We start from the raw sequence: 19,897 nt of genomic DNA, 5'->3' as shown, positions 1-19,897 counted from the left end.
GAGAGAGAGTTCCAAATTGAGCAGCTGCTGAAAAATGAGCTCCTGTATATATTGAGATTTAAATGGTTTTTAGAGTGAAGTACATCGAAAAAAATCAAAAGAAAACCGCAAGACCTAATAGAAGACAAAACAAGCAACAAACCAAAAGACAGGCTTTTGAAAAAGTAATTATTTTTCATAAAATTGTACAGTTATCTTAGCTAGCTGAATTGTTTACTTGTTGCTAAGCAGTTGCTAGGGACTCTCCTGGAAGAAGCTAGCAAGCTATCAAAGAATAACAAAAAGAACAGAAGAAAGGAAGACAAAATAAGGACAAAATAAGGACAGAAGAAAAAGGAAAAGAAAAAGGACAACAAAGTGAAACAGTCCTCTAAAGAAACAAGAGACCATAATACAAGAAACATTGCTTCTATTGCAACATTGTAGCAAACATCACCAGCGTTGCTATGGAAATTGTTTACCCACCAGACATCCAAACAGAGAAAGCTAAGAAAAGTTTCAAAGGTTTGTTGATGGGACAGAACCATGAATGCCTGTTTGCAGATCTTACCAGTTACAAAACAAGAGCAAATTTAATTTTTAATACCAATCGAGGGAACATATGGAAAAAGGTTATTTGTAAACATTTTCCTTTCTCAAAAAAAGAGGGGCATCAGCCAAGGATGTCAGATCAGCATTTTTGAAGAAGCTGACCAGAGCAACACATATCAAACAGTAAACTTATATAATAATGGAACTGTATTGATACAAGGCAATGATTCAAGCCTCCAAGCTTTTGAGAATAGGTTTGCTGCCCTAAAAGCAGACGCTGAAATAATCTCAGAAACTGAGGAAAAAGTCAAGGAGGGAGATGGAGAAAAGCAGACCCCAATGGTCTCTGTGACCCAGCAGGAAGCCCTCAATGTCCCTCTACCTACCTCACCTGCAGCAGACAGAGTCAAGGACATGTCAATTTCAATAAGAACACCTGCTATGCAACGTTTCCACGACACCCTCTCTCTAGTCGAAGCAGAGGTCATAGAACTCAGAGAGAACAAGCTTCAAGAGGAGGACACTATCCAGAAACTCAAAGAAGAGATGAAACAGTTCAGGGAGGAGAGCAGAGCATCTATTGCTAAATTAGAAAGCAGAATGGACAAGCTGAGTCAGACAAATGATGACCTCAGAGACCATCTGAGCACAACAAGAAAGGAGCTAGAACAAAAAGAGAGGTACATTGACACCCTCAACCGGCAGCGAGTCATTGTGTCCTCTGTATCTAGAGAACATGTCCACCAGCTTGGCATAACACAATCAGAACCTGAGACCAGCATGGCCTTCACCACACAGCCTGATGACACTGCTCCAGCCCAGGTCAACCTACCAGCCTCCCAGTCTGCTCCAGCCCAGGTCAACCTACCAGCCTCCCAGTCTGCTCCAGCCCAGGTCAACTTACCAGCATCCCAGTCTGCTCCAGCCCAGGTCAACTTACCAGCATCCCAGTCTGCTCCAGCCCAGGTCAACTTACCAGCATCCCAGTCTTCTCCAGCCCAGGTCAACTTACCAGCATCCCAGTCTGCTCCAGCCCAGGTCAACTTACCAGCATCCCAGTCTGCTCCAACCCAGGTCAATTTACCAGCCTCCCAACCTGCTCCAGCCCAGGTCAACCTACCAGCCTCCCAATCTGCTCCAGCCCAGGTCAACTTACCAGCCTCCCAGTCTGCGCCACCCAGAAAATCACCCACAACTGCAATCCTAATTGATTCAAATGGGAAGTTCTTAGTCCAGGAAAGATTATTCCCTAGACACAAGGTGTATAAGTTCTGGTGTCCTACAGCTGAGAGTGCAATGCAGCTACTCAGTCAGACCAAGATTGACACCCCTGACAACATCATCATCCACACTGGCACAAACGACCTTCATGCTAAAGGTGAAAATGTATCTGGGGCAGTGAGAAGAGTGGCAGAACTGGCACAGGCTATGTTCCCTACAACCAATATAGTTGTGTCCACCCTCCTACCAAGAAAAGACTTCCCAGGAAAGTTGATCGACAAAATAAATCAACAGATCACTGTGGACTGTGCCTCACTGCTCAACGTCAGAACGGCTCACCACCCCACTCTGACATGTCAACACTTATATGATAATGTACATCTTGATCAGGACAGTATCAGAACCTTTGCCAAGGACCTAAAAGATGCAACACTTGGCAGGGACCCACACACCCATCACCCCAGCAACAAAGGTCCCCCGCCCCACCATCTGAAACAACAGTACCTCAACTATCCCGAGGAGAAAAGAGCTAGACACAGCTTATTACAGCACAGCTATACTAGACCAGGCCAACCACAGCACATATTTACCAGACCAGACCCGCCTCAGGACAGCACGACTAGACCCATCCCATCACAACACAGCTCTACTAGACCTGGCCCATCACAACATAGCTCTACTAGACCCAGCCCATCACAACACAGCTCTACTAGACCCAGGTCATCACAACACAGCTCTACTAGACCCAGCCCATCACAACACAGCTCTGACCACTACTCCAGGGTCGGACAGAACACTGCCCTTCAGGGAAGTAGACCACATGACGCAGTCCACACCTTGTATCAGTCAGATCATCAGCCTACATATGCTGAGGTAACCTCTGGCAGAAGACCCCTAGAACAATCAGAGATAGGAGAGGTGCGCCAACTACTGCAACTAATATGCAGACTACTGAGCTAGACAGTCCCTTTAATTCACACACGGGCACGCACACACACACACACACACACACACACACACACACACAGGGTTGCAGATTGCATTGTACTTATTTTATGTGCAATCTTATTCCATTCTTATTAATTTGTTTACAACTATTTTTAATTTTATTGACACCGGTATTATAATAATAATTCTGTGTGATGGTGTGTGTGCGTGTGTGTGTGTGTGTGTGTGTGTGTGTGTGTGTGTGTGTGTGTGTGTGTGTGTGTGTGTGTGTGTGTGTGTGTGTGTGTGTGTGTGTGTGTGTGTGTGTGTGTGTGTGTGTGTGTGTGTATGTGTGTGTGTATGTATGTATGTGTATGTGTATATGTATGTATGTATGTATGTATATATATATATATATATATATATATGTGTGTATGTGTATGTATGTGTGTATGTGTGTATGTGTATATGTATATATGTATATATATATATATATATATATATATATATATATATATATGTATATATATATATATATATATATATAGTATTATTTTTATTTGTTTTTTTCGATGTACTTTACTCAAACCAGTGAATATCACTTATTATAAATGAGATCATTAAGTATCAGCTCTTGGAATATCCAGGGCCTATACTCTTCACATTTTGGTTATAAAACAACAAATCCAGAATTGCTTAAAAACATCAAGGGAAAGGACATCATAATCCTACTGGAAACATGGTGTCGTGGAGACATAGATACTCAGTGTCCCTCAGGCTATAGAGAAAGTTTACTACCGTCAATCAAACATAAACATGTTAAAAGGGGCCGAGACTCAGGTGGAATCATCATTTGGCATAAGCGGGACTTAGCGCTGGATGAAATGAAAAAGGTACCACTCACATTTGGCTAAAACTTAACAAAGGTACAATCTATTGTGACAATGATGTATACATATGTGCAGCTTATGCTCCTCCTTCAGATTCATCATATTATGATGATCAGTTTTTTGACAATCTCCAGACAGAAATCATTACATTTCAGGCACAGGGTAAAGTGCTTCTTTGTGGAGATTTCAATGCAAGAACAGGTTCTGAGCCTGACTACACTGATGTGGGAGGTAACCATCACATATTTGGACACCCGTCCTTATACAGTAGCCCTATTATAAATAATAGAAACAGTCCTGACCAAATACTGAACAAAAATGGAAAGGAGTTAGTACATCTCTGTCGAGCCTTAGGCCTGTACATGCTTAATGGTAGAATCAGAGGGGACTCTTTAGGTCAGTTTACTTACTGCTCAGCTCTTGGGACAAGTGTAATCGATTATGCCATCACTGACATTGACCCCTCTTCCATTAGTGCATTCACTGTCAGACCACAGACACCCTTGTCAGATCACAGTCAGATCAACGTGTTTCTGAAGAAATTAACCGGCAATATTCATTCAAAAAAACAGCCCAATAAACTCTACAACATAAACCAATCATACAGATGGGCTCCAAACAGTGCAGAGATTCACTGAAGCATTGAACTCAAATGAAATAATGAACTCTATACAGTTTTTCAATAACTCACGGTACCAAAACAATAAAGATGGTGTCAATTCAGCTACTCAAAACATCAAATGCATATTCCAAAAAGCAGCATCGAAAGCAAATTTGAGAAAACCAAAGAAATGCAACATCAGAAGCAAAAATCAAAATGTTTCTGACAAATGGTTTGATAATGAATGTAAAACAATTAGAAAACACTTGAGACAAATGTCAAACAAAAAACATAAGCAGCAAAACAACCCAGAGCTACGATATGAATACTTTGAAACTCTGAAACAGTATAAACAAACACTGAAACTCAAGAAATTTAATTATACCAACAGGACACTTGATGAAATTGAAAACGCAATTGACCAAAATCAGTTCTGGGACATGTGGAACAATTTAAGCACAACAAAGCCACAAGAATTAGCAATACAAGATGTAGGAATTTGGAAAACTTATTTTGATAATCTATACAAAAACATCCCACAAAAAGACTTGCAACAGAACCAATTAGAAATTAAAGAAAAATTGAACATCCTTGAATCAGTCATTAAAAACAACCAAAATCCATTAGATTACCCAATAACCCAACAAGAACTAAATGAAAAGCTAAAATCTATTAAATCAAAGAAGGCTTGTGGTCTAGACAACATCAGAAATGAAATGCTGAAAAACAGCACACCTGAGTTGCAAAATGCTGTGCTTAAATTGTTCAACATGGTTTTAACTTCTGGCTGCTTCCCTGATGTCTGGAACCAGGGGCTCATCTCCCCTATCCACAAAAGTGGAGACAAATCAGACCCCAATAATTACAGGGGAATTTGCGTAAACAGTAACTTGGGAAAGATTTTCTGTAGCATTTTGAATTCAAGAATTCAAACCTTTCTTCAAGAAAAAAATGTAATAAGTAAATGTCAAATTGGCTTTCTCCCTAACCATCGCACTACTGACCATATATACACCTTACACACACTAATTAATAAACACGTCCACCAAAAAAAAGAGGGCAAAATCTTTGCTTGCTTTATTGACTTTAAAAAAGCATTTGATTCGATTTGGCACGAAGGGCTATTCTACAAAATTCTACAAAGTGGGCTTGGTGGTAAGGTATATGACTTAATAAAATGTATGTACACAGAAAACAAGTGTGCAATAAAAATCAAAAACCAAATAACAGAATTTTTTCACAATGTCGAGGTGTGAGACAAGGCTGCAGTTTGAGTCCAAATCTTTTCAACATTTATATCAATGAATTAGCAGACATGTTGGACCAATCTCCAGCCCCAGGACTCACACTATTTGACACAGAGGTGAAATACCTGCTATATGCTGATGACTTGGTACTTCTATCACCAACCAAAGAAGGTCTTCAACAGAAAATTAATATTCTGGAGCAATATTGCCATAATTGGGCCCTGGCAGTAAATTTCCAAAAACTAAAATCATGATTTTCCAAAAAAAAACCCAGATGTCAGAAACACAAATATAAATTCACCCTGAACAACACCTTAATTGAACACACAAAAAATTACACCTATCTTGGTCTGACCATATCTGCATCGGGAAACTTTAATATGGCAGTGAATGCACTCAAAGAAAAAGCCCGCAGAGCAATGTATGCAATAAAAATAAAATTATTCAAAATCAACATCCCAATTAGAATTTGGACTAAAATATTTGACAGTGTAATCCTACCAATAGCTCTTTATGGAAGTGAGGTTTGGGGGCCACTCAATAAACTGGACTTTAAAATGTGGGACAAACATCCAATTGAAGCCCTACATGCAGAATTCTGTCGGAAAATCCTACAAGTCCAGAGAAATACACCAACTAATGCATGTAGGGCAGAATTGGGCCGTTTTCCAGTAATAATGAAAATACAGAAAAGATCATTAAAATTTTGGCTACATCTGAATTCAAGTCCAAATTCAAGTCTGCAATTTAAATCACTTCAAACCCAAGAGCTGAGCCCAGAAACGAGCCCTCTTAGTCAGCTGGTGTTGGACCTCACCAACCAAGCTGACACCAGCACTGCTTCAAAAGAAAGAATTCCAATAAGCAAAATCATGAACCAATCAAAGGAATCATATTTACAACATTGGAAAAATGAAACAAAATCCCAAAGCCGACTAAATTGCTATCTGACCCTAAACAGAGAATATGAATTGGCTGATTATCTCTACTCTGTCAGAGATACGAAGCAGAGACAGATCCTTACCAAGTACAGGCTGAGTGACCACCGATTGGCAATAGAAACCGGCAGACATAAAAAGACATGGCTACCCAAAGAGGAGCGTGTATGTGGTCACTGCATAACAGGGGAGGTAGAGACAGAGATGCACTTTCTCCTTTACTGTGATAAATATTCCTCACAAAGAGATTCATTATTCACAGAAATTACTAAACATATTCCAAATTTTTACAAATTGAACCCAGAGGAAAAACTAAGAATACTCATGGGCGAAGGAGCAATGGCTCCTCTTGCAGCCAAATATGTATTTTCCTGCCATAGCCTGAGGGACACTGAATAATAACATCTGCATAGTAAGCAGTAACTTAATTGTTATTGCTATTATTGTTATTACTGTAATTATTATTATTTTTATATTTAATTTTGTATTATTATTTACTACACTTTTATATTTTATATTTGCTATCATTTAGAATTTTGTTACAATGTATATTGTATACATTGTTGCTTTGGCAATATTGACACAATGTTTTTCATGCCAATAAAGCAGCTTGAATTTGAATTTGAAATTTGAGAGAGAGAGAGAGAGAGAGAGAGAGAGAGAGACGAAAGCGAGAGAGACAAAAGACCGAGAGAGAGAGAGAGAGACGAAAGACCGAGAGAGAGAGACGAAAGACCGAGAGAGAGAGACGAAAGACCGAGAGAGAGAGACGAAAGACCGAGAGAGAGACGAAAGACCGAGAGAGAGAGAGAGGCGAAAGAGAGAGCGAGAGAGAGAGCGAGCGAGCGAGAGAGACGAAAGACCGAGAGAGAGAGAGAGAGAGACGAAAGACAGAGAGAGAGAGAGAGAGAGAGAGACGAAAGACCGAGAGAGAGAGAGAGGCGAAGAGAGAGAGAGAGAGAGAGAGAGACGAAAGGCCGAGAGAGAGAGAGACGAAAGACCGAGAGAGAGAGAGAGAGAGAGACGAAAGACCGAGAGAGAGAGAGAGAGAGAGAGACGAAAGACCGAGAGAGAGACCGAGAGAGAGAGAGAGAGAGACCGAGAGAGAGAGAGAGAGAGACGAAAGACCGAGAGAGAGAGAGAGACGAAAGACCGAGAGAGAGAGAGAGAGACGAAAGACCGAGAGAGAGAGAGAGAGACGAAAGACCGAGAGAGAGAGAGAGACGAAAGACCGAGAGAGAGAGAGAGAGAGAGACAGAGAGAGAGAGAGAGAGAGAGAGAGAGAGAGAGAGAGAGAGAGAGAGAGAGAGAGAGAGAGACGAAAGACCGAGAGAGAGAGAGAGAAAGACCGAGAGAGAGAGAGAGGAAGAGACAGAGAGAGAGAGAGACGAAAGACCGAGAGAGAGAGAGACGAAAGACCGAGAGAGAGAGAGAGACGAAAGACGAGAGAGAGAGAGAGAGACAAAGACAGAGAGAGAGAGAGAGAGACGAAAGACAGAGAGAGAGAGACGAAAGACAGAGAGAGAGAGACGAAAGACAGAGAGAGAGAGACGAAAGACAGAGAGAGAGAGACGAAAGACAGAGAGAGAGAGACGAAAGACAGAGAGAGAGAGACGAAAGACCGACCGAGAGAGAGAGAGAGAGAGAGAGACGAAAGACCGAGAGAGGGGGGAAGACGAAAGACCGAGAGAGACAGAGAGAGAGAAAGACCGAGAAGACAGAGAGAGAAGACGAGAGAGAGAGAGCGAAAGACAGAGAGAGAAGACAGAGAGAGAGGCGAAAGACAGAGAGAGAAGACAGAGAGAGAGAGGGGGAAAGACGAGAGAGAGGGGGGAAAGACCGAGAGGGGAGGGAAAGACCAGAGAGAGAGAGGGGGAAGAGACAGAGAGAGAGGGGGAAAGACAAGAGAGAGAGGGGGAAAGACAGAGAGAGAGAGGGGGAAAGACAGGAGAGACAGAGATAGAGGGGGGAAAGACAGAGAGAGAGAGGGGGAAAGACGGAGAGAGAGAGGGGGAAAGACGGAGAGAGAGAGGGGGAAAGACGAGAGAGAGAGAGGGGGAAAGACAGAGAGAGAGAGAGGGGGAAAGACGAGAGAGAGAGAGGGGGAAAGACGGAGAGAGAGAGGGGGAAAGACAGAGAGAGAGAGGGGGAAAGACGGAGAGAGAGAGGGGGAAAGACGGAGAGAGAGAGGGGGAAAGACAGAGAGAGAGAGGGGGAAAGACGGAGAGAGAGAGGGGGAAAGACGAGAGAGAGAGGGGGGGAGAGACGGAGAGAGAGAGAGGGCGGGAAAGACAGAGAGAGAGAGAGGGCGGGAAAGACAGAGAGAGAGAGGGGGGGAAAGACAGAGAGAGAGGTGGGGAAAGACAGGGGGAAGAGAGAGAGGGGGAAAGAGAGAGAGGGGGAAAGAGAGAGGGGGAAAGAGAGAGAGGGGGAAAGAGAGGGGGAGAGAGAGAGGGAGAGAGAGTTGGAGGGGGAAAACAGAGAGAGGGGGGGAAGAAGACAGAGAGAGAGAGGGGGAAGAAGACAGAGAGAGAGGGGGAAGAAGACAGAGAGAGGGGGAAGAAGACAGAGAGGGGGGGAAGAAGACAGAGAGGGGGAAGAAGACAGAGAGAGGGGGGGAAGAAGACAGAGGGGGAGAAGACAGAGAGGGGGAAAACACACAGAGAGAGGGGGAAAGACAGAGGGGGGGGAAACACACACAGAGAGAGGGGGAAGACAGAGGAGGGGGAATAGAGAGATGAGGGGGAATAGAGAGAGGGGGGGAAAGACAGAGAGAGAGAGGGGGAAAGACACAGAGAGAGAGAGAGGGGGAAGACAGAGAGAGAGAGGGGGAAGACAGAGAGAGAGAGGGGGAAGACAGAGAGAGAGAGGGGGAAGACAGAGAGAGAGAGGGGGAAGACAGAGAGAGAGAGGGGGAAGGACAGAGAGAGAGAGGGGGAAGAGAGAGAGGGGGAAGAGAGAGAAAGAGTGAGAGGGAGGGGGAAAACAGACCGAGAGGGAGGGGGAAAACAGACCGAGAGAGAGGGGGAAAACAGACAGAGAGAGAGGGGGAAGAAGACAGAGAGAGAGGGGGAAGAAGACAGAGAGAGAGGGAGGAAGAAGACAGAGAGAGGGGGAAGAAGACAGAGAGGGGGAAAGACAGAGGGAGGAAAGACAGAGGGAGAAGAGAGAGAGAGGGGGAAAGACAGAGGGAGGGGGGAAAGACAGAGAGAGGGGGAAAAACACACAGAGAGGGGGGGGAAAACACACAGAGAGGGGGGGAAACACACACAGAGAGAGGGGGAAAGACAGAGAGGAGGGGGAAAGACAGAGAGGAGGGGGGAAAGACAGAGAGGAGGGGGAATAGAGAGAGGAGGGGGAATAGAGAGAGGAGGGGGAATAGAGAGAGGGGGAATAGAGAGAGGGGGAAGAGAGAGGAGGGGGGGGAGAGGAGAGAGAGAGAGGAGGGGGAAGAGAGAGAGGAGGGGGAAGAGAGAGAGGAGGGGGAAGAAGACAGAGAGAGGAGGGAAGAAGACAGAGAGAGGGGGAAGAAGACAGAGAGAGAGGGGGGGGGAAGAGAGAGAGGGGGGAAAGAGAGAAAGAGGGGGAAAGACAGAGAGAGAGAGGGGGAAAGAGAGAGAGGGGGAAAGAGAGAGAGGGGGAAAGACAGAGAGAGAGAGAGGGGGAAAGACAGAGAGAGAGAGGGGGAAAGACAGAGAGAGAGAGGGGGAAAGACAGAGAGAAGGGGGAAAGACAGAGAGAAGGGGGGGAAGACAGAGAGAGAGAGGGGGAAGACAGAGAGAGAGAGGAGGAAAGACAGAGAGAAGGGGGAAAGACAGAGAGAGAGAGAGGGGGAAAGACAGAGAGAAGGGGGAAAGACAGAGAGAGAGAGGGGGAAAGACAGAGAGAAGGGGGAAAGACAGAGAGAGAGAGGGGGAAGACAGAGAGGGGGAAGACAGAGGGAGGGGGAAACAGAGGGGGAGGAGAGAGAGAGGGGGGAAAGACAAATAGAGAGAGAGAGAGGGGGAAGAGAGAGGGGGAAAGACAGAGAGAGGGGGGAAGACAGAGGGGGAAAGACAGAGAGAGAGAGAGAGAGGAGAGGAGGGGAAAGACAGAGGGGGAGAGAGAGAGAGGAGGGGAAAGACAGAGGGGGAGAGACAGAGAGAGAGGGGAAAGACAGAGAGAGAGAAAGGGGGGAAAGACAGAGAGAGGGGGGAAAACAGAGAGAGAGAGAGCAAGGGGGAAGAGAGAGAGCGAGGGGGAAGAGAGAGAGAGAGGGGGAAGAGAGAGAGAAAGAGCGGGGAAAGAGAGCGGGGAAAGACAGACAGAGCGGGGAGAAGACAGAGAGCGGGGAGAAGACAGAGAGCGGGGAGAAGACAGAGAGCGGGGAGAAGACAAGACGGGGAAAGAGAGAGAGAGAGAGGGGAAAGACAGAGAGGGAGGGAGGGGAAAGACAGAGAGGGAGGGGGGGAGAGAGAGAGACGAAAGGGGGGTAGACACAGAGAGGGGGGGTAGACAGAGAGAGGGGGGTAGACAGAGAGAGAGGGGGTAGACAGAGCGAGAGGGGGAAAGACAGAGAGAGAGAGGGGGAAAGACAGAGAGAGAGAGGGGGAAAGACAGAGAGAGAGAGGGGGAAAGACAGAGAGAGAGAGGGGGAAAGACAGAGAGAGGGGGGAAAGACAGAGAGAGGGGGGAAAGACAGAGAGAGAGGGGAAAGACAGAGAGAGAGGGGAAAGACAGAGAGAGAGGGGAAAGACAGAGAGAGGGGAAAGACAGAGAGAGAAGACAGAGAGAGAGAGGGGGAAAGACAGAGGGAGAGGGAAAATACTGAGGGAGAGGGGGAAGACACAGAGAGAGGGGGGAAAGACACAGAGAGAGGGGGGAAAGACACAGAGAGAGGGGGGAAAGACACGGAGAGAGAGAGGCGAAAGAAACAGAGAGAGAGGGGGGAATGACTGAGGGAGAGGGGAAAGAGAGAGAGATGGGAAAGACTGCGGGAGATGGGAAAGACTGAGGGAGAGGGGAAGGGGAAAGACAGAGACACTAAGGGTGATAATAGAAAAGAGAGGGGGCGATGGCGGGTGTTCAGCTGGAGGTCCTGTCCTCTCACAGTCAGCATCGTTCTGCCCTCTTCCTCTTAACATCGCAGGACAGCAGATCCAACAGTGTTTCCTGTCATATACAATATAGTCTCCATGCACTACTTGCCTCGTTCACAGCCCTAATAGTGCTCTTTTATTGTCCTGCTCAGACTGTCAGTGACTCACCACACCACCACTGTGTGTATCCACAATGTATTCTGTGTGTGTGTGTGTGTGTGTGTGTGTGTGTGTGTGTGTGTGTGTGGAGCCGTGGCGAAGAGGAAGCCCATAGAGAGGGTAAAGGTCACCAGTCTAGTCTCAGATCTACTGGGACTAAGTCTTGGTTGACATTTCACTGTATTGAATGAGATGTCTTTTTTAAAGGTCCGTCTCTTTTAAGGCTGGAGCGTCATTGTCTCTTAGGTGTATGTCTATTACCTACAAGTATATAAAATCCCATATCTTTGATATAAATATCTTCTTTGGTGACTAAGACGGGCCAAAGGTCAACTGGGTTGTTGGAATGAATTAGGCCGGTGTGAAAAGACATGGGAGAACTGCCTTACTGGGTTTAGCAGCCAACCAATCAAACCATGTTTTAGAATCATTTATCTTGGCATATCAGTTGTATAATGACCTAGTTTAAGTTTCAAGTTTTAATGTCACATGTACAGTGAAATGCCTTTCTTGCAAGCTCGAAACCCAACAACGCAGTAATCAAAGAGAAGTTGGGTCAGAGCTTGCAGAGGTCTAGAACGGCACAATGTGTTATTTTGACCATATTATTATATTTCTAGTATGGAAGGTAGATTCATTTTGCCAATTTACTGGACCTATTATATCTGATGAAGCGAGCAGCCTAAAAATGATATCTTGTTTTGTCTTGCAGGTGTCTTGCAGGTGTAGCAGCACAGTTGCAGTGGCCCTCTGATAAATGTCCACCTGCGCTGAAGTTTTTATGGGTCTTTCTCTTCAGCCAAAGGTGAGTCCATCCCCATTTCCTAAGTGCCCTGATGTAGGCCTAACCTCACCTGTAGATGTATCACAGGCTGTAGTGTCTGGTCTGATTGCACAGCTGTTCTATGGATGCATCTAAACATGGTACCCTATCCCTGTATAGTGCACTACTTTTGACAGCCCTGATCAAAAGTAGTGCACTACATAGGGAATAGGGTGGTATTTGAGATGCAGCCCATGTCTTGGGGTTTAGCCCTCTCATTCCCTTTCCAATTATATCAGATGGAAAAACAGACTGGTCTTCTTATACTCTACTGATCTATTAATATAGTGAAGTGATAGTGTTGTAAAAAGTACAGTGTCGATATGAGATCCTGATTTAATGAATGTTGTTTTCTAAACATGGATTAACATATAGGATAGATCAGAGTGGAACGGCTTGGAAATGGAACAGCATTTAAAACGCAACAACAATAAATATTTCCCTCACAGAATTAGATTAGCTAAAGTGAATCACCGGTGGGCCAAGATGCATGGGTCTGTGTTAAGGCATACTCTGAAAATCAATAGATATCAAAAATCAATCCACTCGGAATGGTAATTTACAATGATTAAAACATTTCAACCTTACATTCTGAAATATAATAGGGTTGCTCAAGCTCCCCTGAATAGCCTTCAACATTTTCAAGCCTGGGTTTAAGTGTGCCTATTCACTAATGAATGCAATGTGGAACAAGCCTTTTCACTTTATCAGGCACCAATGAGCCTGTGCTAATCTGTTGAACAATCGTGAGTAAATTCTGTAAACCCATCTAATGTAGGCCGAGGCTAATAACAATCATCACTGACCCAGTAGCAATCAGGACCCATCCTTTATCTGCATGTTATGTCCCTGGTCTTTATTATTGTCTGTGACAGTTTGACTTTAGTTGTTGTTGTGGGCTTCCTTCTATTTCTCAGTGGTGATGTCCCTGGTCTGAATGAAAGTAGAACAGTTCTGTTTCCACCTGACTAACATATTGCAGCCTTGATGTTGGTTGCCTAGGAGCTCTGCACTAAGCTTGAACCTATTTATTGCAGGGTGCAATACTTTAGCCTATTTCTCGCTCTCGCTCTTCCACAGTCGAGTCTCTTTAGCCGTTGATTTACCGGTACACTGAGGTCTAGATGTTGTCAAGTAATTAAAGTGAATCTTGAGTCTGGCTGCTCAAGGTGGTCAGTTGTGGCTTTTTGGCATGGGAGAGGCTATAAGGACACTGCTGACCTCCAAAACAACTAACCAAAATCTTACACTGACCCGTACCTTAACCCAATTTTAACCAAGTCTGAAATGAAATATCGGCTTGCAGGTCAGGTGTATAGGCTTTTCAGCTGGCATGGACTGAATGGCAAAAGTGTATGAAAGGTAACCAGAGAGGACACAGATGACTTTGTTTATTCTGACATATCTTTTTGTCAAGCTAGAGAAGGAATAGCTGACTGTCCTGGCTGGATCGTTCACACCATACTGATGGAGGGAGGTAGTCCATCACTAGAACAGAATCTCGTATCTCTCCCAGGAGTTATGGCCTAGCACTGGATGAGCATATCAGCATCGGGGCTCTGGGCTTGCTTGGTGCCGGAGGAGAGAGATGAAAAATGCTCCTCTCTCCACCTTCACAAATGACAAGATGGCCAGACACTGACATCTTGTTAGTGAGAGTATTGGTCCTCGATCCGAGATAGACTGTGTCCCAAATGACATCCTGTTCCCAATCAGAGTATCTCTACTATATTATAGTGCACTACTTTTGATGGCCCTCATCAAAAGTAGTGCACTATATGGGAATAGGGTGCTATTTGCGATGCATCCCATGTCTTTGGGTTTAGCGTGCCCTCATATTACTTTTCCAATTATATCAGATGGAAAAACAGACTGGTTTTCTTATACTGTACTGATCTAAAAATATAGCTAAGTGGAAAGAGGAACAATTGGTTCAGTCTGATTTCCACCAGACACTGGGAGACGAATTCACCTTTCAGCAGGACAATTACGGAAAACAACAAGGCCAAATATACACTGGAGTTGCTTACCAAGACCACATGGAATGTGAATGTGGCCGAGTTACAGTTTTGACCTAAATCAGCTTGAAACTCTATGGCAGACTTTAAAATTCTGTCTAGCAATGATCAACAACTAACTTGACAGAGCTTGAAGACTAAAAAAAATATATTGGGCAAATATTGTACAATACAGGTATGGAAATTTCTTAGAGACTGTAATCGCTGCCAAAGGGGATTTTATCATATATTGATTCAGGGGGTTGAATACTTATCTAATCAAGATACAGTGCCTTGCAAAAGTATTCACCCCCCTTGGAATCTTTCCTATTTTATTGCATTACAACCTGTAATTTACATTTTTATTTGGTTTTCATGTAATGGACATACACAAAATAGTCAATTTGTGAAGTGAAATTTAAAAAAGATTAAACACGGGAGAGTGGTGCGTGCATGTGTATTCAGCCCATTTGATATGAAGCCCCTAAATAAGATCTGGTGCAACCAATTACCTTCAGAAGTCACATAATTAGTGAAATAAAGTCCACCTGTGTGAATTTTGAGTGTCACATGATCTGTCACATGATCTCAGTAGATATACACCTGTTTTGAAAGGCCCCTGAGTCTGCAACACCACTAAGCAAGGAGCACCACCAAGCAAGCAGCACTATGAAGACCAAGGAGCTCTCAAAGCAGGTCAGGGACAAAGTTGTGGAGAGGTACAGATCAGGGTTAGGTTATAAAAAAATATCAGAAACTTTTAACATCCCACGGAGCACTATTAAATCCATTATTAAAAAATTGAAAGAATATGTCACCACAACAAACCTGCCAAGAGAGGGTCGCCCACCAAAACACATGTACCAGGCAAGGAGGGCATTAATCAGAGGCAACAAAGAGACCAAAGAGAACCCTGAAGGAGCTGCAAAGCTCCACGGTGGAGATTGGAGTATCTGTCCATAGGACCACTAAGTCATACACTCCACAGAGTTGGGCTTTACAGAAGAGTGGCCAGAAAAAAATCAATTGCTTAAAGAAAGAAAAGCAAACACATTTGGTGTTCATCAAAAGGCATGTGGGAGACTCCCCAAACAAATGGAAGAAGGTACTCTGGTTAGAAGAGACTAAAATGAAGCTTTTTGGCCATCAAGGAAAATGCTATGTTTGGCGCAAATCCAACACCTCTCATCACCCCGAAATAACCATCCCTGGAGCAGTTTTGCCTTGAAGAATGGGCAAAAATCCCAGTGGCTAGAAGTGCCAAGTTTATAGAGACATACTCCAAGTGACTTGCAGCTGTAATTGCTGAAAAAGGTGTCTCTACAAAGTATTGACTTAGGGGGTGATTAGTTATGCACGCTCAAGTTTTTAAAAAATGGGTATTATTTCTTGTTTGTTTCACAAAAAAATATAAGTCGCATCTTTAAAGTGGTAGGCATGTTGTGTAAATCAAATGATACAAACCCCCCAAAAAGCAATTTTAATTCCAGGTTGTAAGGCAACAAAATGTGAAAAATGCCAAGGGGCGTGAATACTTTCTCAAGCCACTGTATGTGACCGACCGGTTTGATTCGGTCTTATGTAGCAAAATTTTAAATTGTGTTGTTTACATTGGATAAAAGTAGAGACTCCGGGCTAGAAAATGGTATACACTACATTTGAGGAACAATGGGATAGTAATGTTTCTTTGAAGATTGATAAACTTGTAACCTCACTTTTGAGAAAATTCTCTTTAATGTTTTGGTACACCTACTGGAGAGCTCTTCTTTGTCTACACCCATTCAGTATCATTCACAACCTCTAAAGCCTTAGCCCCACCCATCTCTTAATTCACATGTGAGGCCATGTACTAAGCAACCAAAGATTTCAGGACTTTAGGCTGGTTTATACTACGGGTGTGTTCGTAAATTTTATCTGGAGTGCCAGAGTGTGCTCAGAGTGCGTTCTGGGTGTTCATAAACTCAGAGCGTTGTCAGATTGTCCGTTCGTAAATTATGAGAGTGTCGCTCGCGGAGCATTCAGAACGCACACTGGACGGGGAATAGGTTTGATCTGAGCATTCTGACCTAACAGCAGTCAAGCACCCAAGTTAACTGGCTAATGTTGGCTAGCTTGCTAGCTACTTCCAGACACAAATGAGAGAACACCTCACTCTGACCATTTTACTAGCCCTAGCAGATCAGGTCAGGCTGTTTTTATGTTATCCAGAGCATTGGTGACAGCAACTGCAGCAATTTAATTGTGCTTTTTTCCCGATGTTTACTGACACCGGCCATATTCAACAGGTGTTGAGAGTTCAGAAATGTGTCAGTTATTCTGCACTCTGGCACACTCAGACGAGACCCAGAGCAAATTTACCAGCTACGTCTATTGCCAGTTGTCGCAGTGACCTTATGAACATTCTATTAAATGGTTACTTGCATAGTGGAGTCTTTTGTTAGACATGTAGCTAGCTAACTAAACAATGAACCATAATCCCAACTCATAACATTACTACCCTGCATGAATCTGCAGGTAGCTAAACAACCAGGTTAAATGTTAGCAAGCTGAAATTAGGCTATAACTATCAATGCAAATGGCTCTGAGATACAAATAATATAACTACACGGATCAAACACGTAATGTGAGCTAGCAAGCCAGCCAGCTAACGTTAGCTCGCTAGCTAACAGTACACTTTAACTTGAAATGAAAATTACTTTGACAAAATTTGAAATGTGTGATATCTGAACATTTAGCTAGCTCGACTATCTTACCTGTATACGTGGATGGACGCTTCTCTCTCTGTCATGGATGTCATAGTTGCCCTTAGTTTGAATATGTAATCCGGAGACAGGTGTTTTATACAACAGTCTTCTGTGTGTTCTCTTTTCGACTCTGCCTGCATACAGTGCCTTGCAAAAGTATTCATCCCACTTGGCTTTTTTTCTATTTTGTTGCATTACAACCTGTAATTTAATTGGATTTTTTGGGCGATTTCATGTAATGGACATACACATAATAGTCCAAATTGGTAAAGTGAAATGAAAAAAACTGCTTGTTTCAAAAAATGATTTAAAATAAAACACGGAAACGTGGTGTGTGCATATGTATTCACTCCCTTTGCTATGAAGCCCCTAAATACGATCTGGTGCAACCAATTACCTTCAGAAGTCACATAATTAGTTAAAGTCCACCTGTGTGCAATTTAAGTGTCACATTATCTGTCACATGATCTCAGTAGATGTACACATGTTCTGAAAGGCCCCAGTCTGCAACACCACTAAGCAATGGGTTTGGTGTTCGCCAAAAGGCATGTGGGAGACTCCCCAAACATATGGGAGAAGGTACTCTGGTCAGATGAGACAAAAATGTTGCTTTTTGGCCATCAAGGAAAACCCAACACCTCATCACCTCGAGAATGCCATCTCCACAGTGAAGCATGGTGGTGGCACCATCATGCTGTGGGATGTTTTTCATCGGCAGGGACTGGGAAACTGGTCGGAATTGAAGGAATGCTGCATGGTAATACATACAGGGAAATTCTTGAGGGAAACCTGTTTCATTCTTCAAGAGACAGGGACAGAAGTTCACCTTCCAGCAGGACAATGACCTAAAGCATACTGCTAAAGCAACACTCGAGTGTTTTAAGGGGAAACAGTTAAATGTCTTGGAATGGCTTCGTCAACGCCCAGACCTCAATCCAATTGAAAATCTGTGGTATGACTTAAATATTGCTGTACATCAGCAGAACCCATCCAACTTGAAGTAGCAGGAGCAGTTTTGCCTTGAAGAATGGGCAAAAATCCCAGTGGCTAGATGTACCAAGCTTATAGAGACATACCCCAAGAAACTTGCAGCTGTAATTGCTGAAAAGGGTGGCTCAAGTTTTCTGTTTTTTGTTGTTGTCTTTTCTTGTTTGTTTCACAATAAGAAATATATTGCATCTTCAAAGTGGTAGGCATGTTGTGTAAATCAAATGATACAACCCCCCCAAAAATCCATTTTGATTCCAGGTCGTAAGGCAACTAAATAGGAAAAATGTGAAGGGGGTGAATAATTTCGCAAGCCACTGCATTTGAAATCAAAATGCAGAATTCTCTCCCATCTCCTTGGCTATCATACTCTAATTCAAAACTCAGTCCTCCAGAAAGTGGAGAGCAACACTTATGCAGTTCTACTAGTTGATATATTTTTTACGTGTTAGAAAGGATAACCTACACATACTGACCAGCTCATGTTATAGACAGAAGCGTGCTACATGGCAGACCAATCAGAACTCCAGCCCACTCGTTATCACAGCCAATCATGGCTAGTGGGTGGATTGCTCTTTTTTTCTGCGGCTTAACCAACTACACTCATAATTTAAAATGTATTCAAATTTACAGTAGGCATACTAGTTTGTTATTAAGGAACATCCTTTATCTTCAGTGAATAGTGGGGGTTCTGGTTAAAAGTTTAGTAATATAAATGAATTATGTTGAAATAATGTTTTCTTTATTATTGTCTGTGACAGTTTGACTTTAGTTGTTGTGGGCTTCCTTCTATTTCTCAGTGGTGATGTCCCTGGTCTGAATGAAAGTAGAACAGTTCTGTTTCCACCTGACTAACATATTGCAGCCTTGATGTTGGTTGCCTAGGAGCTCTGCACTAAGCTTGAACCTATTTATTGCAGGGTGCAATACTTTAGCCTATTTCTCGCTCTCGCTCTTCCACAGTCGAGTCTCTTTAGCCGTTGATTTACCGGTACACTGAGGTCTAGATGTTGTCAAGTAATTAAAGTGAATCTTGAGTCTGGCTGCTCAAGGTGGTCAGTTGTGGCTTTTTGGCATGGGAGAGGCTATAAGGACACTGCTGACCTCCAAAACAACTAACCAAAATCTTACACTGACCCTTTTTTAAAATGTGTAACCTTTATTTAAGTAGGCAAGTCAGCTAAGAATAAATTATTATTTACAATGACCTCCTTACCTTAACCCTAACTATTTTAACCAATTATGAAATGAAGTATCGGCTTGCAGGTCAGGAGTATAGGCTTTTCAGCTGGCATGGACTGAATGGCAAAAGTGTATGAAAGGTAACCAGAGAGGACACAGCTGACTTTGTTTATTCTGACATATCTTTTTGTCAAGCTAGAGAAGGAATAGCTGACTGTCCTGGCTGGATCGTTCACACCATACTGATGGAGGGAGGTAGTCCATCACTAGAACAGAATCTCGTATCTCTCCCAGGAGTTATGGCCTAGCACTGGATGAGCATATCAGCATCGGGGCTCTGGGTTTGCTTGGTGCCGGAGGAGAGAGATGTAAAGACTGTTCTGCTCTGCAAGAGATTTTAAAAATGCTCCTCTCTCCACCTTCACAAATGACAAGATGACCAGACTCTGACATCTTGTTAGTGAGAGTATTGGTCCTCGATCCGAGATACAGACTGTGTCCCAAGTGACATCCTGTTCCCTATCAGAGTATCTCTACTATATTATAATGCACTAGTAGTGCACTACATATTC

General features: G+C 43.7%; 1 protein-coding gene across 10 annotated transcripts in view; it reads left to right on the top strand.

Annotated features, from left to right (window-relative positions):
• LOC135513920 (splicing regulator ARVCF-like) overlaps positions 1 to 19,897 on the top strand; it is a 411,972-nt gene that overhangs the window by 85,187 nt on the left and 306,888 nt on the right. For all 10 annotated transcript variants that reach the window (XM_064936936.1, XM_064936940.1, XM_064936939.1 and 7 more), the window contains exon 2: positions 12,305 to 12,397. The gene's annotated coding sequence lies outside the window, so the exon portion shown is untranslated. The remainder of the gene's footprint in view (positions 1 to 12,304; positions 12,398 to 19,897) is intronic.

Source organism: Oncorhynchus masou, chromosome 25 (genome assembly GCF_036934945.1).
Source record: "Oncorhynchus masou masou isolate Uvic2021 chromosome 25, UVic_Omas_1.1, whole genome shotgun sequence".
NCBI lineage: Eukaryota > Metazoa > Chordata > Actinopteri > Salmoniformes > Salmonidae > Oncorhynchus > Oncorhynchus masou.
The sequence above is the reverse complement of the archived record's forward strand: the minus strand, read 5'-3'. Positions and strand labels throughout refer to the sequence as shown.